The 18,805-nt window shown below is 42.9% G+C and overlaps 1 protein-coding gene across 2 annotated transcripts in view; it reads right to left on the reverse strand.

Moving 5' to 3' along the window:
• The window catches only part of ELF2 (E74 like ETS transcription factor 2), a 54,193-nt gene that overhangs the window by 32,593 nt on the left and 2,795 nt on the right, over positions 1-18,805 (reverse strand). Inside the window, exon 1 of one of the 2 annotated variants that reach the window (XM_075709253.1) lies at positions 6,971-7,004. The exons of the other annotated variant lie outside the window; for it this stretch is intronic. The gene's annotated coding sequence lies outside the window, so the exon portion shown is untranslated. Of the gene's footprint in view, positions 1-6,970; positions 7,005-18,805 lie in introns of those variants that run through there. 2 annotated transcript variants of the gene reach the window in all.

Here is an 18,805-nt window from a genome sequence, read left to right on the forward strand (position 1 = left end):
TTCTGAATAAATATTATTACTCATATCCTGTCTTTAGAAGAGACAAACAATCTGTGTTCATAAACCTTGGGCTGTGAGGAGCAGTTTACTACTTCAAGATGCAAACTAAGAAGTTTGGCTTCTTAGTTGTATAACAGAAAGCACATATTCCACGTGAGACCTAAGAACCCAATCTGATATCAATTACCCTTGTGAGTAACTCCACTGAGATCAATGCTTTATAACAGAAGCCAGAATTTAGCCCAACATTTTTAATAAAATCCATCCATTTAGAAAACTAGCACAACCACTGAGGCCTGCAAGAAAACAGGATCTTCCAACACATACCAAAGAAACAAAATTTGTAATTAATACTCCAAACTCAATAAGCCTGTTTTTCAATAGCAGGCAGCCAGCTTAAACTAAATTGATCTTGCACATATAGGGAAAAGCTAGTTCAGATCCATGCAGAGAAACTGGGCTTCCTATTGGCAGGGAAATCTTTATAGGCACAATAGCTTAGGTATACCAGTAAAAATTACAATTACTGATCTCCCCAACTGGATGGCAACTAAGCAAGAAAGTCAAAAAGTACTATGCAAAAACTGTTTAAAACTTTCATGTATGAAGGTATTAAGGAGCCTTCAGCACACCAGAAAAATATGCTCAGAAAGGCATCATTTATGTTGCCATACCAACTTAGCACAAAAAGTCAGTAGCCACACAGTGGATGCCAGGTTACTACAAAAACACACCAAACAAACAACAACAAAACACACCAAACAAAAAAACCTGACACAACAGAGTAAGACATTCATATTTTTCACCCTTACATACAAAAAGGAGAATAAATTCTGATAGCGGCTTTCTAGGCAATTAATCCTCGTGAAATAACACTGAAGAACAGATCATCTTAAATCACTGTGATAGTAGCAGCAGAATAAGCACAAGATATACTCCAAAAGAAAGGAAAAAATTACATGCAATTCAGAAGAAAAAAATAAGGCATTTTTCGCTTACATAGGCAGCCAACTTGACATGAGAAAGCATGATTCATAGCTAAAAATATTTCACTTGTAATAGCATGAAAAAAACCAACACAGTAATACTTATTTTCCATTTTTTCATTTGTAAAGCTAGCACCACTTTTTGATTGTCAATGTTTTCCTTGATGAAAAAGAAAGCAAAGTCCTCCTCTGCTCCCCAAACAAGATTCAAGCTGGCAAGTCTTTAACAAGCATCCTCGGAGCCATATCAACCTGTCACCCCCCAGGCTTTTAGCACAAAAAGCCAACTCCTTATCTGCCTATCAATTACCACATTATTTAAAAAGTGTTTAAATTCAGAAATATGTATAGTAGAAAAGCAGCTGTTTATGAATACACTAAAATAATCAATCAGGAAGAAAAATTTTAAAATCACTTCTACTGTAAAAAGACTTTTTCCTCTTCTGCATTTTTCCATCTACATCCACACTAGAAATACTGCCAAGCAATCATAACCCAAAAGAGAATTCCAAAGAATGGAAATTATATTTTAATTTGGAAGCAGAGCCTCTAACCGATTTCAAACGCCAGCATTATTCCTGCAACTCAGACTCATATCTACGTAAGAACACACAGCGCTTCATGTAGTACCTTTGCATAGCTTAAGCATGTCACAAAGCTCATTTGGTTCTCATGCAGTATATTAATGCAAATAAACAATCATATACTAGACCACATGCACTGTATAGTCATATTTTATGTACTATAATCCCACACAGGTAGCCAAACAGCTGCCAAATTGTAGCAACTGAAAACACTTAATACTGTGTACTAGATCAGGTTACGTCAAAAAACTGCTATTTTGGTCTCCTAGGTTACAAGAAGTTTAGACGACTTTTGCACTAATTTATCTCTACATGAATTACCAATTACCTATAGAAATGAAGATAGGGCAATGCAAGAACGTAAAAGATAACCCTCATTTTCCAGTTCCAGCCAAAATTCATAGTGAACAAGAACCTTACAGGGGAAAATACACAGGAGAATGAGTGAGATGCTAAATCTTAGTATTCATTAAAAGGATGATTTCTTTAGACTGATGGCACAGAACAGTCCAGGCAAGGAATAAATGAAAGACCCAGAGTCTTTATATAACAGGATTTGAACTTCACCCTGAGTCTTGCTATTCAGCAACCTTTCCAAAAACCTGACAGGGTGGGGAAAAAGGCAAGCCCACTGGCCAGCAAGTGGGAAGTTAAAAGAGTTTCAGTTCAGTCTGGTTTAGAAGTTCCAAGTTAAAACAAATGCACAAACACACCCCACACATCTAAGCGTATGTCAGATTCCTGCAGACGCACCCCTTTTTGAACGAACCAGCTAAGCGTTTCCCCTCTTCCCTTGTCCTTGTGGAAGCCTTTTCACTTCTCCCTCGAGTTTCAGTAGAATACTGAATCTATTTCCCATCCTCTCCCTAGCAAGTCACAACTAATTTGACTTCTGTAAAAGACTGCCTAGCCGCTTTCAGAAGTCTGTTCCAAAATTCACATTTCGCAAGGCCACCTGAGACAAAAAGGCCAAAAGACAATCAGACTCAGATTCTTAAAGTAAAAGATTATTCAGGTTTGTAAGAACCCAGGTTATCCCCAGTGATACAATTAGCCAGCATAGAAGCTGGTTCAAAGTATGACTATTTTTGAATTACAGAACAACATGCAGAAAGATTAAAAAAAAACCCACACACAACAAAAAAACACACACTACAAATTTAATTCCTCTCTGGACAGGTGCTTACAACAAAGCAAAATATGGAATGACATAAGAGGAAAAAAAAGAAAAAAACCCTAACATTTCCAGAAGAGATGATGAAATCATTTTGTTACGGATCTGACATCCACTCCTGTTCTTCCTGGTCATGGAAAATGCAGAGAGAAACTAGTTCTGAAACATTTCGAATATCCCTTACAACAGGGAAAACAGCTTTACTGCATCATCCATTATTTTTATACATATCTCATGGGAAAACAAAAATAAGTCTAGGTGCTCCCACCCTCAAAAAAAAAAAAACCAACCCAAAACCAAAAACGCAAATCTTGAAGCCACACTCTTTGCCTCAACAGCAAAGAAGTTTCTAACTGTTTACCACTACAAAAGACACAACAAAGACTCAAGTCGTTTTCACTGGTCAAGAAGATTAAATACAGCATGTACATCTTCAGAGGCTACAGGGCACTTGTCATGGCTGCAAAATACCAGTTTATTCACGTATTTAATAGTACATTTATATGGCCTACATTATATATTTATATCTATATGTCTGCCCACAAGAAATCCGAACAGTCCTCTTATGTTTTCAGCAGCTAGCAGAGAAGCTTAAAAAACACTTCAAATCACAACCGTGATGAACACATAGCAGTCCCACAAAAACCAGAATCTTAAGTCAATCCCCCTGTACGTAGCCACCTACCAAGTTAATAGAGAAGCAAACATGCAGCTCAACAGAATTAAAAATAATAATTTGAAAAACTAGCGTGGAAGGGATGGCAGAGTGTCACCTCTACCAGGCCAGACTCAAAGTAAAGTTACTTTGGACAGGCTTCAATACAAAACTCTAAATATAAATCTGCAAATAGCTTTAGTACACTTTTATTTAAATTGTAAAACAAACAAACAAAAAAATGCTTGAAAAAAAGATGCACACACTCGTACCCACACATGAAAACAAGACAAACATGCAGAAGACTGGGCAGCAGCAACCAGAGGCAGCTGCTCATGCAGCACTCAGAAGAAACATAAGAGTACTTGGAACAATGTCCCCCTTTTATTCAGCTGGCATCCCAAATCCTGAGGAAAGATTTATGCGGATACCTACACAGATGCAACCGCAAGAGCCAGACTGCAGCCAGTGGTAGCATCACACACAACTTTTTGAAAAAAGGCCTTCCTTTGGTTTAATTAAAAAAAAAAAAAAAAAAGTGAAAGCAGTCGGCTTGAAAATGAAATTAGTTATACGTACAGAAATACACCGGCCAGGATCACTGCAGAATCCCATTAATTGTAACAAGGCTTCCTAGGGTACAAAGGTGGTCTTTCACAGGCAGCACCTCAAATATAACAGTAAACGTCACTATCGCTCCAATACATATAAACCATAGCGCACACTGTAAAAAATTTTTTGTGTTGACTGAAAGACATTTTCCCAAATAATCTTTACAGCTCTGGCTAACTGATTCACACTTGTAGAAGAAATGGTGAATTAACTTTTTTTTTTTTTTTGGAAGCCCAGAACAAGTCTGAAAACCGAAAAATTAAGTTACTGCAAAAGCCGACAGCAAAAAAAACATTAAACTTGTAAATAGCTAAAGAATCAGGGGGTATGCTCAAAAAGAGGATACAAAGTAAATCTTTGCATCCACAAGGTCAGGGGAACAAAACAGACAATCCATGCAATTTATAGTACCTTATAAATTACAGCAAACACTAAAAGTTATAGAAAAGGAAATCAAAATGAGGAATCATCAAAAGCAAGTAGTCCTGGCCACATCATGCTTCAGAAGTTTCCATACAACAAGGCAATACTTTTATTGCTGAATGCACAGAAATTATTACAATGGATCAAATTAATGATGTACCAAATCCAGTAAGAAACGAGAGGAACTCCTTCCATGCATATTTAACTTGATAATCTGACCACCCAAAGTTTGTTCCGAAACCTCAACAGCTAAAGCTGGTGAGCCCCAAAACATATAAGCTTATAATCACTTAAAAACTATTAACGTTCTGCAAAAAGCTCTGCAGCTTCAGCAGGCTTCTTCTGGACCTTCCCGTATTTCATCCTATTAGCAGGCTCTCTATTTAAAGATCCCCTGAAACCTTCTCTTCCCTCTGACAGAAATCTCATACATGCACCCCTACTTTGTACCAGCACTTCTCTTTCCAGCCTGTCAATTGTTGGTCCTTAACATCCATTACCACTCCCCCACAAGCCAGAGTAGGGAGCAATTATGCATCATTTTACATAACAAAAGAGCAGGGAAGGATGCAATGAAATGGTGAGGATGTGGGTTTAAAAAAAAAAAAAAAAACCTACTAAAACAAAAAACCTCAACACACACACAAAAGGAAGTAGTGCACATGAACTATGTAATTAATTTTCATAGGATATTCTAAAGGTCAAAAGTGTAAGTTATAAGATTTAAGTTAGACAGCTTTATAGAGGTAAAGCCCCTGAATGGCTTGTGTGACTATTAAACACAAAGATGCACATACAGTCTGCATTACTGAAACCTGAGAGATAGAAAGAGCTGAAGGTACTGCACAAAATAACCATCCTGTTCCCCCAATCTTTCCTAAAGCAACTGATCCTGTCCTCTATCAGAGATGGAGCGAGGGGAGAGAGAGGAAGAGGATCTTGGATCAGACCTATTACATACAGTTTTGTAGACTTGTATTTAATTTCTTTAAGATTCTTGAAATACAGTTGAGTTTTGTGGTAACAGTCACTGACCCAGATCTCTCCTGCAGTACTCAATATAACAGACGGCTTCGCGACATCCCCTCTCAAACAATGATACGGGGTTTTCAACGTACGCTAATAACAGACATTTCTCTGAAGTGATCCGGAACTCCTACATTCTCTGAGCTTCCCCCAAATAACCAGTGTTCACACTTTTGCCTCATTTCAAAGTTATAGCCCAAAACACACAAACCTGCTATTTCTACATTGTTTAGGCCACAGAAATACCTGAATTGCTTTGAAATTTCACTGTTAGAGCGTTGTTTTTATGAATCTCGAGAATTCTCTAACGCCTCCTATATCCTACATCCCCGGGCTCAACTTCATTCCGTGCTATTCATCTTGACTAACTAGGAAGCTCTCAAAGTTCGATGCATACGTAGACTAAACAGAAAGCGCCGAAAAGCTTTATGACCAAGTTGCAACGAAGGTGGGCAATTATCGGCACACGGAAGACAAGACACCTTCAAAGCACGACGAGAGATGAACTCAGCAGACGGAGAAACCTGCTCACAAATCGGTTGTTTTTAAATTGACAGGCGGTGAGGTTTAGCTGTCTTTGCTAGAGAAGTTAAATGGTTAAAAAAGAAAAAAAAAGGAGTCACAGGGAACGTGACAGTGACTGGCCATAAGGGAGGCAATGTGCAGCAGGAAGAATTGAATTATTTCAGTGGGGGGAAAGAGACAGGAGAGAAGGCATCCAGAAAGGTAAGAGACAAACGCGAAGAGCAGAGCAGACCCAGCGCAGCGTTTTGCAGGCAGGCTCGGGTACAATTAAACATACGCCAGCCTCCCGCTGCTCAGCCCGGGCGCCGGCCGAGCGGGGCGCGCAGCGGCTCCGGGGGCGAGGGGAGGCTGCGCGGGCGAGGCCGGGGCGGGAGGCTGCAGGCCCGGCGGGGCCGCCCCACCGCCAGCACGGGAGGAGCGAGCACGCATGACAGCGAGCGGCCAGCGCGCCCGGGCTGCCATGTTCTCCCGACGCCCTGGGTAAACAAGGCGCTGCCCCCGCGGCGCTGCCCCGGCCGCCTCCCCGCTCCCGCCACCGCCCCGCCCCGGGAGGGGCTGCGGGGCCCGGCCCGGCAGGCCGCGGCCGCCCCGGCGCCGTGTTTACGCTGACAGCCGCCGGCAACCGCCCCCGCCGCTCCCTCCGCCGGCGGGGCGGCAGCCCGGGCGTGGACCCCCGCGGGGCGGCCGGCGGCGGGGGGGAGATTTGGGAGGCCCCGGCCCAGCGGGCGCTCCGCCGCGGCCAGCCCCGCGCCCCACGCGAAACCGAAAGCGCGGCCGCGGAGGGGGGTGGGAGGCTGCCGCCCGAGCGAGCCCCCGGCCCCGCCACCCCGGGGCCGCCCGGCGCACCTCGGCGGCCGCCCCCGGGGCGGGCCGGCCCCGCGGCCCCTTCGCAGGGCGCCCGCCCGCCCCCTCTCTCCCTCCCAGCGCCGCCTGTCAGCGCCCGTCCCGCCCGCCGCGGCGGCAGGAGCCGGCGCCGCGCCCTTACCGTGCGCCCCGGAGGCCGCGTCCGTCGCCCGCCTGGGCCGGGAGCGGGAGGCGGTGGGCGCCGCCCGGGCAGAGCCAGAGCCAGAGCCAGAGCCAGGGCCAGGGCCGCCCCGCGGCGGGAGGGGCGGGCGCAGCGGCGCAACCTGCCCGGCCCCGGCCCGGGCCCCCCCCCGCCGCCGCTGCCGCCGCGCCGCCGCCTCTGCACATGCTCGCGCTGCCCGGCGCGCGGGGGCGCTGCGGGCATGCGCGGCCGCCCCGCGCCTGCGCAGGGGGCGCGGCGGGGCCGTTGGCCGCGGCCGTTGGCCGGGGCCGGGCGCGAGGCTCCCCTCAGGCAGCGGCCGTCGGCGGGGCCGGGGGGGTGCGGGCCGGGCCGGGCCGGGCCGCTGGCTGCCAAACCCTGCGCCGGGGGGCTGCCTCGGGTCTTCCCGTTCAGAGCTGGAGGGAGCCAAGGTACAGGGCGCGGAGAGCGAGTCTGAGGGGAAAACGGGGTCTCGGTGACCCGCGGCCCTGCGTCCGAAAGGGGTGAAGAGCTGCCTGCTTTCAAAAATCCCTCCCAGCGTTTGCGTACAGCCCCAGAGGCGTAATCGTTTTCTGCAGCTGATTTTGGTACCTAAGAGAATCACCTGCCCATGTGTCTGAGCAGCTGTGGAGCCTCGGGCGTGCAGAACTGATTTCGGGCAGTGACTTGCGGGGGCAGCGCTGAAATGCTGGTGTCAAGTTTTCTTCAATCACACCCATCTCTTTTAGAGCCCATAGTTTTTGAAATCAGCCAGATTCGTAATGCAGCATTTGCTAGTCCCTTGTCAATGTGAGATAGAGCGTTGTCAGAGTCTGCTCACAAACCAAGTACGTATCGAGACTGTCTTCATCTAGCCTGGTCTGAGAGGTTTAGGACAGAATTGGTCTTCTCCTTCACAAATACTGGGCTTTAACCATTATACCCTTCTTTGCATTTCACGGTAATAAACCGAAGAGCTTTAGCTGAATTGGAGGCATTACATTTTTCATTACAGGGAAAAAACCACCACATTGCCAAGGAGACTTTCAACACTGCAAACACTGGCTCAAAAGGAACTCGGGGCTGAAGGTTTTCGGTTCCAACTGCTTTGGGCCCCCTTGTGCCTGTACGTTGTAAAAGTCTGACACGCTCCTTTTTAACAGGAGCCCTCGGAGCAGCGGTACACAATCATGCGCACACGCTCCTCACCTTTATCAGTGTGCAAAAGCACTTCTCTGCTACCTCTCAGTTTCCATCTGACCATCCGTGTCTGCTCCTCCCTTGGCACTCCTGTTCATCTCCTTCTCCGCCAAGTCTGATTTCCCAGCCTCAGTTTCTGCCTTAGGCATGTTGCCACCCGCTGCTCTACAGGTCTGGCTCCTGTTCCTTACACATTTGAACTGGATATTTCTTTCCTCTGCATCTTCAGGGCATCAGCTTGCTTTCCTAAGGAAATAAGATCTTTCAGGGCCCTCAAATCTGACTGGCTTTTTATAGGTTACGTACAAATCGCAGTTTTCCAGGATACGTAACATGGGCAGTTACTTTCCCCAGGGATGGCGCAAACACCTCCCTGACAATAAAGGTAGCCCTAACAGTATCAGGCCTGTGCCCTGGAGCATGGAAACATTGGAGATTCTTTCCTTCCAAAACCGTGTCAGGCAATATTAATAATAGATGGTACTACCCGCAGCCTCTTATGTAAGTCACCACTACTGAGGTGTAAACTTAAACTTAGCCATCGCTTTGTAATAAAGCACACATCATAGCAAAATTGAGGCCTTGCCACACGCTAAGCTTACCAGACATTTAATTTAATAATGGCACGTGGCTGTCATTAATTACAGAATTTGCTACTAGTTTACATTTAGCAAAGTGAAATTTCGGTTGTCTGTCTGCTCTTTAAAAGATGGGAGATATCACTTTTAGATCTTTTGTTTATCTTTAAAAGAGAGTATCAAACTACACAGGGAAAAAATTATCATTTATTAACAATACAGCTGACATCCATGTTGCTGCTGGAAATTACAGAATAGTGTTCAGTGTTTGCATATCAGAAAATCTAATTATTTTAATGTTCTAACATACAAGCATGCAAATTGTATCAAAAGATGTAAAGTTCAAATCTCACAGCCAGTGGATGATGGAAGTTCACATTTTATAGGCCTTGGGCTTAGATTAGAGATAGCAGTTGGCAACAGAAAATAAATGAAGACTACATATAACAAAGAAAAGAGCAAGTCAAGAAAAGGGTAGGCATCCTGGTTTCAGCTGGGACAGTTAATTTTCTTCCTGGTAGCTGGCATAGTGCTGCGGTTTGGATTTAGCGTGAGAATAATGTTGATAACACACTGATGGTTTAGTTGTTGCTAAGTAGTGCTTACACTAGTCAAGGACTTTTCAGCTTCCCACTCTCTGCCAGGCACACAAGGAGCTGGGAGGGGACAGCTGACCCAAACTGGCCAGAGGGCTATTCCGTACCATATGATGTCATGCTCAGTATAGGAACTGGGGGGAGTTGGCCAGGGGGCAGCTATCGCTGCTCGGGGATGGGCTGAGCATTGGTCAGTGGGTGGCAAGCAATTGCATTGTGCATCACTTGCTTTGTGTATTCTTTTATCATTATTATTACTATTTTTCTCTGCTGTCCTATTAAACTGTCTTTATCTCAACCCACAGTTTTTACTTTTTTTTTTTTTCCCCCCCTGATTCTCTCCCCCTTCCCACCGGGGCAGGGGGAGGGTGAGCAAGCAGCTGTATGGTGCTTGGTTGCCAACTGGGGTTAAACCACAACAGTAGGATATTGGGAGGAAAAGATTAAAGGGTTCCTGGCAAAAATTGCCTTGTTATAGACTGGAAATAAGTCTAGCTGGGTAGGAGTTTTAGCCCTCCATTCTAGTTCTTTTGCAGCCTGGCAGACCCAAGAGCTGTCAGCTTTATCTTTAGTGCTTAATTAGTCCTGACTTGACATGTTCACTTTTTTTTTTTCTTCTTCTTCTTCTTTCCATGGGTCCAAGTTAAATTTCAGAAAAAGAAGAAAACCTCTTGCCATGATCCTTTTCACAGATAAGAAGAGCGGACAGCTTTTTTTCAAAACATAGGCCCACTGTCAGCTGAGCAAAAGCCGTATACACCAAAGCTGCTTTGTACAGCTCAGTAGCTCCTTCATGGAGACACTGGGCATGAGTTGACACGGCCGCCACTTCAGGGTGCTCTAAATGTAGACTTTAAGTGGTCCCTTCTGTAATGCCGATGTTCATTTTCCTGCCACCTGGCCTATGCAGTCCTCTGTTTATTCAGTTTTTCTCCCCTCTCTGTTTGGATGCCACAGGACAAATGTTTCTGCATCCCTTAATCTATTTACATGACTCCCACTTCTCACTTTTTCTTCTAACGAGCTGAGCTGTGGAAGTTCAGCAGCACCTCTCTGGGAGAGAGGGCGTCATGGCAAGTGCTCTCTGAGCATAGAGACCTGTGCTTCTCTGCAGAGAAAAACAGCACTGGTTTGAGATAATCACAATGGAATCTTCAGTTCTTTCTCTGGTGCTGCTTCTTTTTGTTTGTTTTGGTTGGGGTTTTTTGATGGTTTGTTTTTGTTTTTTTTTTTTTTTAATGAAACTAGAATATGGAATATTGTATTTCTCTTAGGGACATCTCTCTTTGGTTTACCTTAAGCTAGTTGGAAAACCATGCTGAAAAATATGAAACTTCAAAATGAAAAAAAGCAGGGCCACCAAGGGATTTGGATCAGGTCAGCTGGATGATTTTTTGAAGTTATATGAGTGATGCAGCTATCAAAAAAAAAAAAAGAAAAAGTAGTAGTGGCCCTTTTCATGCACTCACAAGGTAGACCTGCAGTCAATTCAAAAGTGTTATTGCTGGGACACTGCTGTGCGATAATGTGGGGTCAGCAGTTCAACAGATGCTTCTCTGCCTCTTTTGCATATAGAAAGCTGCAGTCCACATTACTTTTTAAATGCCAGTCCTCAAAAGACTGTAGCCTAGCTAATTCTATATGCTGAGCTTACTGCCTTCGGTTGTTCAGATGAAAGGGGGAAGTTGCACTGATGCAGACCCAGAAGTATGACCCAGGAGAAATGACCAAGAAATGACCCAGAAGAAATAAGGGAGTGAAGGTCCCATGACCCTTCTGTCAGTCAGTCCATTCTGTAAATCATTATTAATGAAGTAGCAATAACTCTACAGGTGTAATTAGGTTTTTTTCCTTCCTAGGATAGACTTGCAGAACATACAGACTATTTTGTGAAAAATCGAGAGGCAGAGCAATGGTAAAAACTACTGATAATTTCTAAAATAAAAATGACAGCATTTTGGGGGGTGGGTGGGTGTTTTTTTTTTTATTATTATTTCTACATGAACTTTTAATAGACTCCATATTGTGCTTATTGAGTCATAGAAAAAGTATCCCATTTTTGCTGTGCAGTATTCCAACATCACTAAACTAAGCTACATTTTAGCCTAAGGAAATTAGCTTTATTGAGACCTAGCTATGTGTGTGTCCATCCATCTCTCTGTCATTCCATTTCCTTTGACATTATTTGCTAATTTCAGCTCAATTTTATAAAAGGGTAGAGATCTCAAAGATAAGTTCCTATGAATTTCAAGAATGCAAGTATCAGAGCAGAGGAGACTGACACCACTGTGTGTCCCCACCAGAAAGGAGCTATTTTTTATGCTGACCCACAGCAGCCAGTTGATGCATTGATATGCATACAGCTGTGTACCAGCTACAGCAATGCTACTTCTTAGCTGACTTGCTTTCTCCCCCACTATAAAAGAAGGCATCTGAGGTATGTGGAGATGTAGTGGAAAACTGGTGGCACTGCGGGATTAGAAGACATGAGGAAGGTCTGATGGGACAGCAGCAAAAGGATCACACGGACCACAGAGGATACAGCTGGGATTACAGAGATAAAGATGACAAGGGAACTGCCATATAGACCACAAATCTGTGGTACACCAAGCATTACAGTAGAGCTGACTTTGTATACAGCTATGGGAAACGTGAAGCTGTGGGACATGTGTTAAAAGCACTTAAAAGGCATCCTAATGGAAGCCCTGCTTTGTCTTGGATACACACCATGTTACCATTTAATTGTAAACCTATAAACTCAGCATTTTCAAGGAAGCTCTAAGCATAAAATTATCCAAAATAAAGATAGCCTGTAGAAATCAAACCCAAAATCCAAACCCTATGCTTGCTAAAACTAACAGCTGGATTCTAGGGTGTTCACTGTCAGCCTGCTACAGGGGACGTTACTGGCTGCTGCCTTACACATTACTGAAGCTGCCTCTGCCAGCAGGAAGGAAATTCCCAATGGGCTGTTTGGGATGGGTATTTTGTTATATGTATTTGTCCCAAAAATGATCACTTCACTAGCACAACTCCGAAACATTTGAATGGTCTTGCTTTTATATAAAGTGACATCTAAGACCCTACTAAGACCTCATAGGAAAAAAAAAGTATTACGCTGAGCTGAGAGCTCAAAGGTTATTGCTGGTGGGAAAATATCCCTCAGAATGGTGAGAGGCAGCAGTAGTCTGGCCAGCATGATATGCTTGAGTCGCTGTACCCCAGTGCAGAACAGACACAGAAGTCAGGAGACCAGTTCCTCATCTATCCTGCCAATGGAGTTTTATGCAGTGGACCAAGTTGGACGCATCCAAACTGGAGAAGGCTATTTTGACACGCTACTGATAACTGGAACAGATCTTTAGTACCAGTCCCAGCCAACTGCAGGTAGCAACACCTCAAATGCTGAGTCCATAAAGGGCCACTGAATATCTATTTCGTATATGACAAAAAGACAAGTATTTCCCCTAATCCTGTAATATTTTGTACAAAAGGTACAAAAAGATGACAGACAAGTAGCAGAGGATGGCACCAGTGCTTTAAATTCCTGCCACTGCAAGGTGCTGGTCCAACAACCAGTCAGAAAGCAAATTGGTATTCACACTTCACAGGCACCCCATCTCCCTCAGCTGCTCCTGCCTGCAGGGCGGGGGGGAATACACCTTCCTGACCCCAGACCAGGGATCGGGTTAGCTTGGCACACACAAGCAAGACTCACCTGCTTTTGGAGTTATTTTTGCAGGGATATGGAATCTAATTTGAGGTCTATAGATCTGATAATTCACATATTTCTATTGCCAAGCATAAATACCAGATAAATAAAGGTTCTGTCTGTGAAGAATTCCAGATCTGACAGCTTTGAGGCAAAGTTTCAGACTTCTTGTTGCCCCCAAATGCAAGCTTTCTGTGCTATGAAGACACATGGCTACTGTCAGCTTAACTCAAACTTACTTAAGCTTTCTATCTACCCCTTCATTTTATTCATGCTGTAGGCTACCAAAGCAGCTTGTATTTTACAGTAAAGTCCTTTAAATTGCTTGTCTAATACTAATCTTTTCTGAATTCATTCTATCTCCTTTACAATTTCCCCTTAATGGCATACAAGTTAGAATAAAATAAAACAAAACCTCAAACCAAAAAAAAAACCAAATACACACCCTCCTTTCCTTAAAGCTACAATGCTACTTTGCTTGTAAAGTAGGTAAACACAAGAAGCTTCTGATCCTCAGCATTGCAGGGGTTGTAATGCCGCTAATTACGTGGGAGTTATGCGATTAGAGCAGGGGAGCAATGCAATGCTGAAACAAGCCTGTCAGGGGCAGGATTTTACCCTTGAATAAATTTGTGTTGCTTTCAAGAAAGAAGGAATTACACAGATATAAAGGAGGGAAGTCTGTAGCAGTTGGTGGCTTATGTTAGATATATTTTAGAATATAGCAGTTGCAATATTTTAGTGGAAAAAAATGTAAGAATAAGCATGAAAGAGGACTTTACCTCATTTTCACTCAAAAAATACATGGGATGTACACGGCATGTTGATTTTCTTAATTTAGAGCAGAAAACAGAATGCTCACACAGACCCTTCTGATACAGGAAAACCCTTTGGAAACTGGTGGTTTTCCAAGAACAAATTTCTTACAGAGACTATCTAATTTGTTTTCAACTGTTTTGCTTTAAAGAAAAATGAAAAAAACAATTGTCCTCAAAGACAAATTTATCTTTCATAGCCTATTATTTCAGCATCAGAAACTGAAAACATGAAAACATCCAAGCTCTGCAATTAGTAAATGTCTTCATGTGGACAGCACTGAGTGAGGATCTCAGAACTGCTATAGAAGACAAGATTCTGCAAAAGACATGCTGAAAGCAAACAGGCAGGGCATAGAAATCAAGCCATTAAGGTTTTTTTTCATAAAGTAACAAATTCAGACACTTCAAAGTCTTTCTCTCTTTGTTTATAAACCAGGACTGAGTACTTTGTGTAAGCCCCTTCTACTGCTGATACTAATAAGTGAAAAGGGGCAAGACGGCAGTGATTTTGATTTTATAGAACTTCATTAATCGTTTAAATGGAAACAAAGACATTCACATCCAGCCTCATTGTGCTTCCATTGGCAAGAACTGTCAAGCCTTGAACAGTTACTCCAGGTTTGGCTCCTCTCATATTATAACAGCCTCAGCACCAAATACTTTGCATTGGAAATTAGTCACTTACTATAACAGTGGAATGAAAAGGAACTGTATGATTTGGATTTTCTCCAAACCACAATTAAACTTCAAAAAAAATGAAGCCAATTTTCTCCAGTGAAAAAAAGCATACATTATTCATTTTGTCCTGTATTGTTCTGCTCCAGGTTTTGGGGATGGGGGATTCTTTCTCTGTTCTAGGTTTTAGTAATCATACTGCTTTTGATTTAGTGCCCTCTTCTGCTTGATAATGTGACTGCATGTTGCCCAATGGTTAATTATTCTCAATTAGCCCTCACTGGAGAATAACATTTCCCAATAACTACTGAGAAAGAAAATAGCCTTGTGTGGGAAGAAAGAAGCCAGGAAAAAAAAAAAAAAAAATCACATTATGGGAAGGTGATCAATGAATCTCCACAGACCTCAGTAATTTAATTATAGAGAGGAAAAAAGAAAGGGGAAATATGATCTTGATACATATTACTGTCTCTCCTCTTCCACTTATTCTATATGTTTTCCCCTTTAATTTTATTTGCTTGCATACTGCAGTCAATGCTGAACTGAGAGGACAAAGTACAGGCAGCCAAACTTCCCAAAGTGAAGCACAGAAACTATAGCAATGTATAACACTTTTCCTAGGGCACAAGCAGAGCTCACATATATATCTTTTGAAAGATCATTAAGTCATGAAGGTTTAAAATAAGGAAAACCATTTATCACTAAACAAGCAAGATTTTTAGGTAATTAAGAGACCCTGAATCTGCACATGAAGCCGATACAAATAATTAACAGACCACATGAAGAAGAGTCTTCTGTTCCACGGAAGCTTCCCATTTGTTTGTTATACAGGAGCTGGTGAACATCAATCACAAACAGCCTTTCAGAGCTTGCTAAAGCCGTCATTTGAGTCTGGTAACATGTCAAGAAGAACTGGAGGACATTTGCAATAGCTAAACCACTAAGCAAATCATGCCATTTCAACAACCTATTTAATTACCTGTAGTTCAAGCAAACAGCAGTAACAACTCCAACACAGAAACCTCCAGTTTTAGCCCTTCTTCCCATCCCAATAAAGCTGGAGGAGGCAACATCTCCTGCAGCATCCCAAACAGAGGAGTAAAGACCATAACACAAGAGAATCCAGTTTCCCACAATGACATTTGATGCCTGTCACTCTGGGATAGACTTTATTCCCATCACCCTGCACACCACACCTTCCATCTTCTGCAGCAGGTGAGCAGGGCAAGAGCAAAGCATACAACCAAGAAATACCTTTCCTAAGAGCAAAATCATCTGCATGGCAATGGGGGCACCACTCTGTGGAAATGAGCTAATCTGTGGGCAGCAGACCAAGCAACACTAGCTCCTCTGTCCTTTCACACAAAATGCCTTCCGTCCCTGCCTGTCTCCCCCCACCCCATGCATGCCTGTGCTCTCCAAGCTCTCCTCCTGCCACACTGCTGGCTCAGCCTTTCACCCCCTAACCACCAGCAGAGAGGAAACAGCATCTGCAGTAGCCAATTATGGCCACCAAAGTGCTACTCAGCTGCATCATATATGGGCATTTGCTCATCTGCTGGCAAACACAACAAAATAAGCTACTGATCTCCTCAGTCATCACTCAGCTGGTAGGAACTTTGTGTCCTTCCCACCTCTCTGGTAAAACAGAAATTGGGGTTGGCTAGTTAGCTCAAGATTTATGAGGGAGAGGCAAGGAGAGAGGCCAACAGGTGGAAAAAAAAGCACAGCCTCAGTTCTTGGCTTGGTTCGGGTTTGTTGGGTTTTTGTGGGTTGTTTTTCTTCCAGAAAAACAGATAAAAAATAGTACTTTATTACATCATCAAAACTTGCTGCACAGGCACAGGAAGTCTTGGTTAAAGTATTTCACTCTCAGATTTTCCAAATTTTGAGTACCAACCTGCATTTTCAATGATCTTTTTAAGTAATTGTCTTATGTTTTTAAGAAGCAAATGGAAATAAAATTGAAATTCTGTATTGACATCAACACGGGCAAAGAGTAAAACTGAAACTGTTAGATGGACTTCATCTGTCTCCAGCATTTCAGCTAAGTGGATTGCTGCTAGCAGCAACAGGCTGTCATCCTTCACATGAACTTGTGCTAGAGGGAGGTGAAACGCTTTGCCAAGCGGGTTTCACAGGTACTTGCAGACTGCAGAGGAGCAATTTGCAATTTGGACAAATTCAGGAATCTGAAGTTTTACTCTGAGATTTGAGGTGTATTGTCAAGAACAAACCTTTTCCCCCGTCTCCTTTAGTCTTGCATTATGTCTGCTCTCTGCTGTGATCTTGTTCTCCTTAATGAGCCAATACTCTTTCACCGTGTTCTGTGGTTCATCACAGCCTTTGTGTAGCAACTCAAAAATTCACTTTTCTGGAGGTGAAGGACAGAAAAATATTCATCTATGGGGTAATCAGACTCCATATACTAGCGTGACCGATAAAAGTGATCAATGATGGCTAGGGATCCCCTAAATCAGCAAGACAAAGAATTTCTGATTAAGCAACAAGGCATTCTGCATGCGGTTATTGGCTATTTATTTTGAAGAGCAGCCTTCTGTGAATTGCACAATATCTCTGTTGCTAATATAGGATAATCAAGTGCTGCAGCAGACCATACTGTGCTACATGTCATCACAGCTAGAGTTTATAATATATTCCTAGTTCCTTTGGCTTTCGAGAGTAGTTTCTTTTTTTTTTAAAAAAAAAAAAAAAAAAAAAGAGGCTCTCTGACATGAAGCATATGTACAGGCTATCCTGGGACTCTTATATAAGTTTTTTGAAATCAGAAGGATTTAAAGCTTTGGAAAGCACACCATCGGTTGTGCTTCGATCCTTCAGGCGTCTGTTCCCAAGGACTAATACATTTTGCCATGTACCAGAGCAGTTCCAGAGATAAAGGGACATTCTGCAAAGCCAGCAATTTCAGAAATCCTACTGCCAGCTGCAGAAATTAGAAACAGTTTCTTTCACTGGGAATTAGTAAAAATGAGGAAATGGAACATTTCAGAGTATGCAACCATCATAGGATGTTTAATCTACCAGATAAATAAAGATAGACTCTCATCCAACAAAATATCAGTCTAAGACTTTTATTCCAGTAGCTTTGTCTACAAAAATTGCTTTAAATCACAGTGGCTTTATCCTTTAAGCAGAAGACTGTGGTATGGCTTCTTGAAGCTCAGGAGCCTGATTTTGCCTCTGCATTACTCCAGTTATCCCTAAGCAGGTACAGGGGCAATAGGCTGTATTTTTATTGGAATGCTATTGTGATTTGCTTTACGATGGGGAACGGAGCACGTGGTGCTTTGTGCCATGGGTAGGAATGTCATAATGCTGTAATTTCCCTTTCAACATTTTTCCAAAGAAAGCAGTCAGATACACCTTATAATTCACACTTTCTATAAAAATTGTGTATAATATACCTTATCTGGCCCTGGTTTAGAATTACTGCCATTCTGTGATGGCTGTAATGCTTTTTAGCTGGTGGGGGTCCTAGTAAAAAAATTGTAGTAGATGCACACTCATGCACATGCACGTAGCACAATGGAGGGTTAGGAGAACGCTGTCATGCAAACCCATTATTCATTATAGATTTTTTTTATTATTAAGATAATACTAACATGACAAGATTATTTAGCTATTCTGTTCTTTATTAGTCCCTAAGAATCCTTGTCCATTTGAACACCTGTGGCACAGCCTTCCATGCGAATTTTGCTGGCCACCTGCAAGTGCTTGGAGAGGGGCTTTACCATAGCCCAAATTGCTTGTGATTTGTACAAGAGCGTTCTCTCAAACCTCCGTGTTGTTATACCACTGCTGCACGTCATTGCTAAGACAGAACAACACAGAAAGCCTACAGCGAGCTGAATAAGGTTTGATAGAAATGGGGCCCCGCACCCCCAAGGGAGGAGCCACCACTTCAATTGATGATGGTAACTTCAACCAGTGTTATTTTGATTTTCATGCTATAAAGTACCTATTGCTACTATTTGCAAACAGGTTTTGTTCTCAAAGCGGGAGCCTTAAAAATGTTTACTCCTGGATGTTATTGTGCAAGGAAGGGTAGCATCTAAAATGTTTACGCAGGGGGAAAATTAGCTCTTGTACAGCCAAATATCCTATGCTTACAATTGCAAATCCAAACTTGGGAGCAAATAAGGTTGTTATTTTCCCCGTGAGCCAATCTAAAAATACCGACAGGTAATTTTTGTAAGATTTTAACTTAGTTAAAACCTTTTACTTACATTTTAGCATGG

Source organism: Pelecanus crispus, chromosome 4, assembly GCF_030463565.1.
Source record: "Pelecanus crispus isolate bPelCri1 chromosome 4, bPelCri1.pri, whole genome shotgun sequence".
Taxonomy (NCBI): Eukaryota; Metazoa; Chordata; class Aves; order Pelecaniformes; family Pelecanidae; genus Pelecanus; species Pelecanus crispus.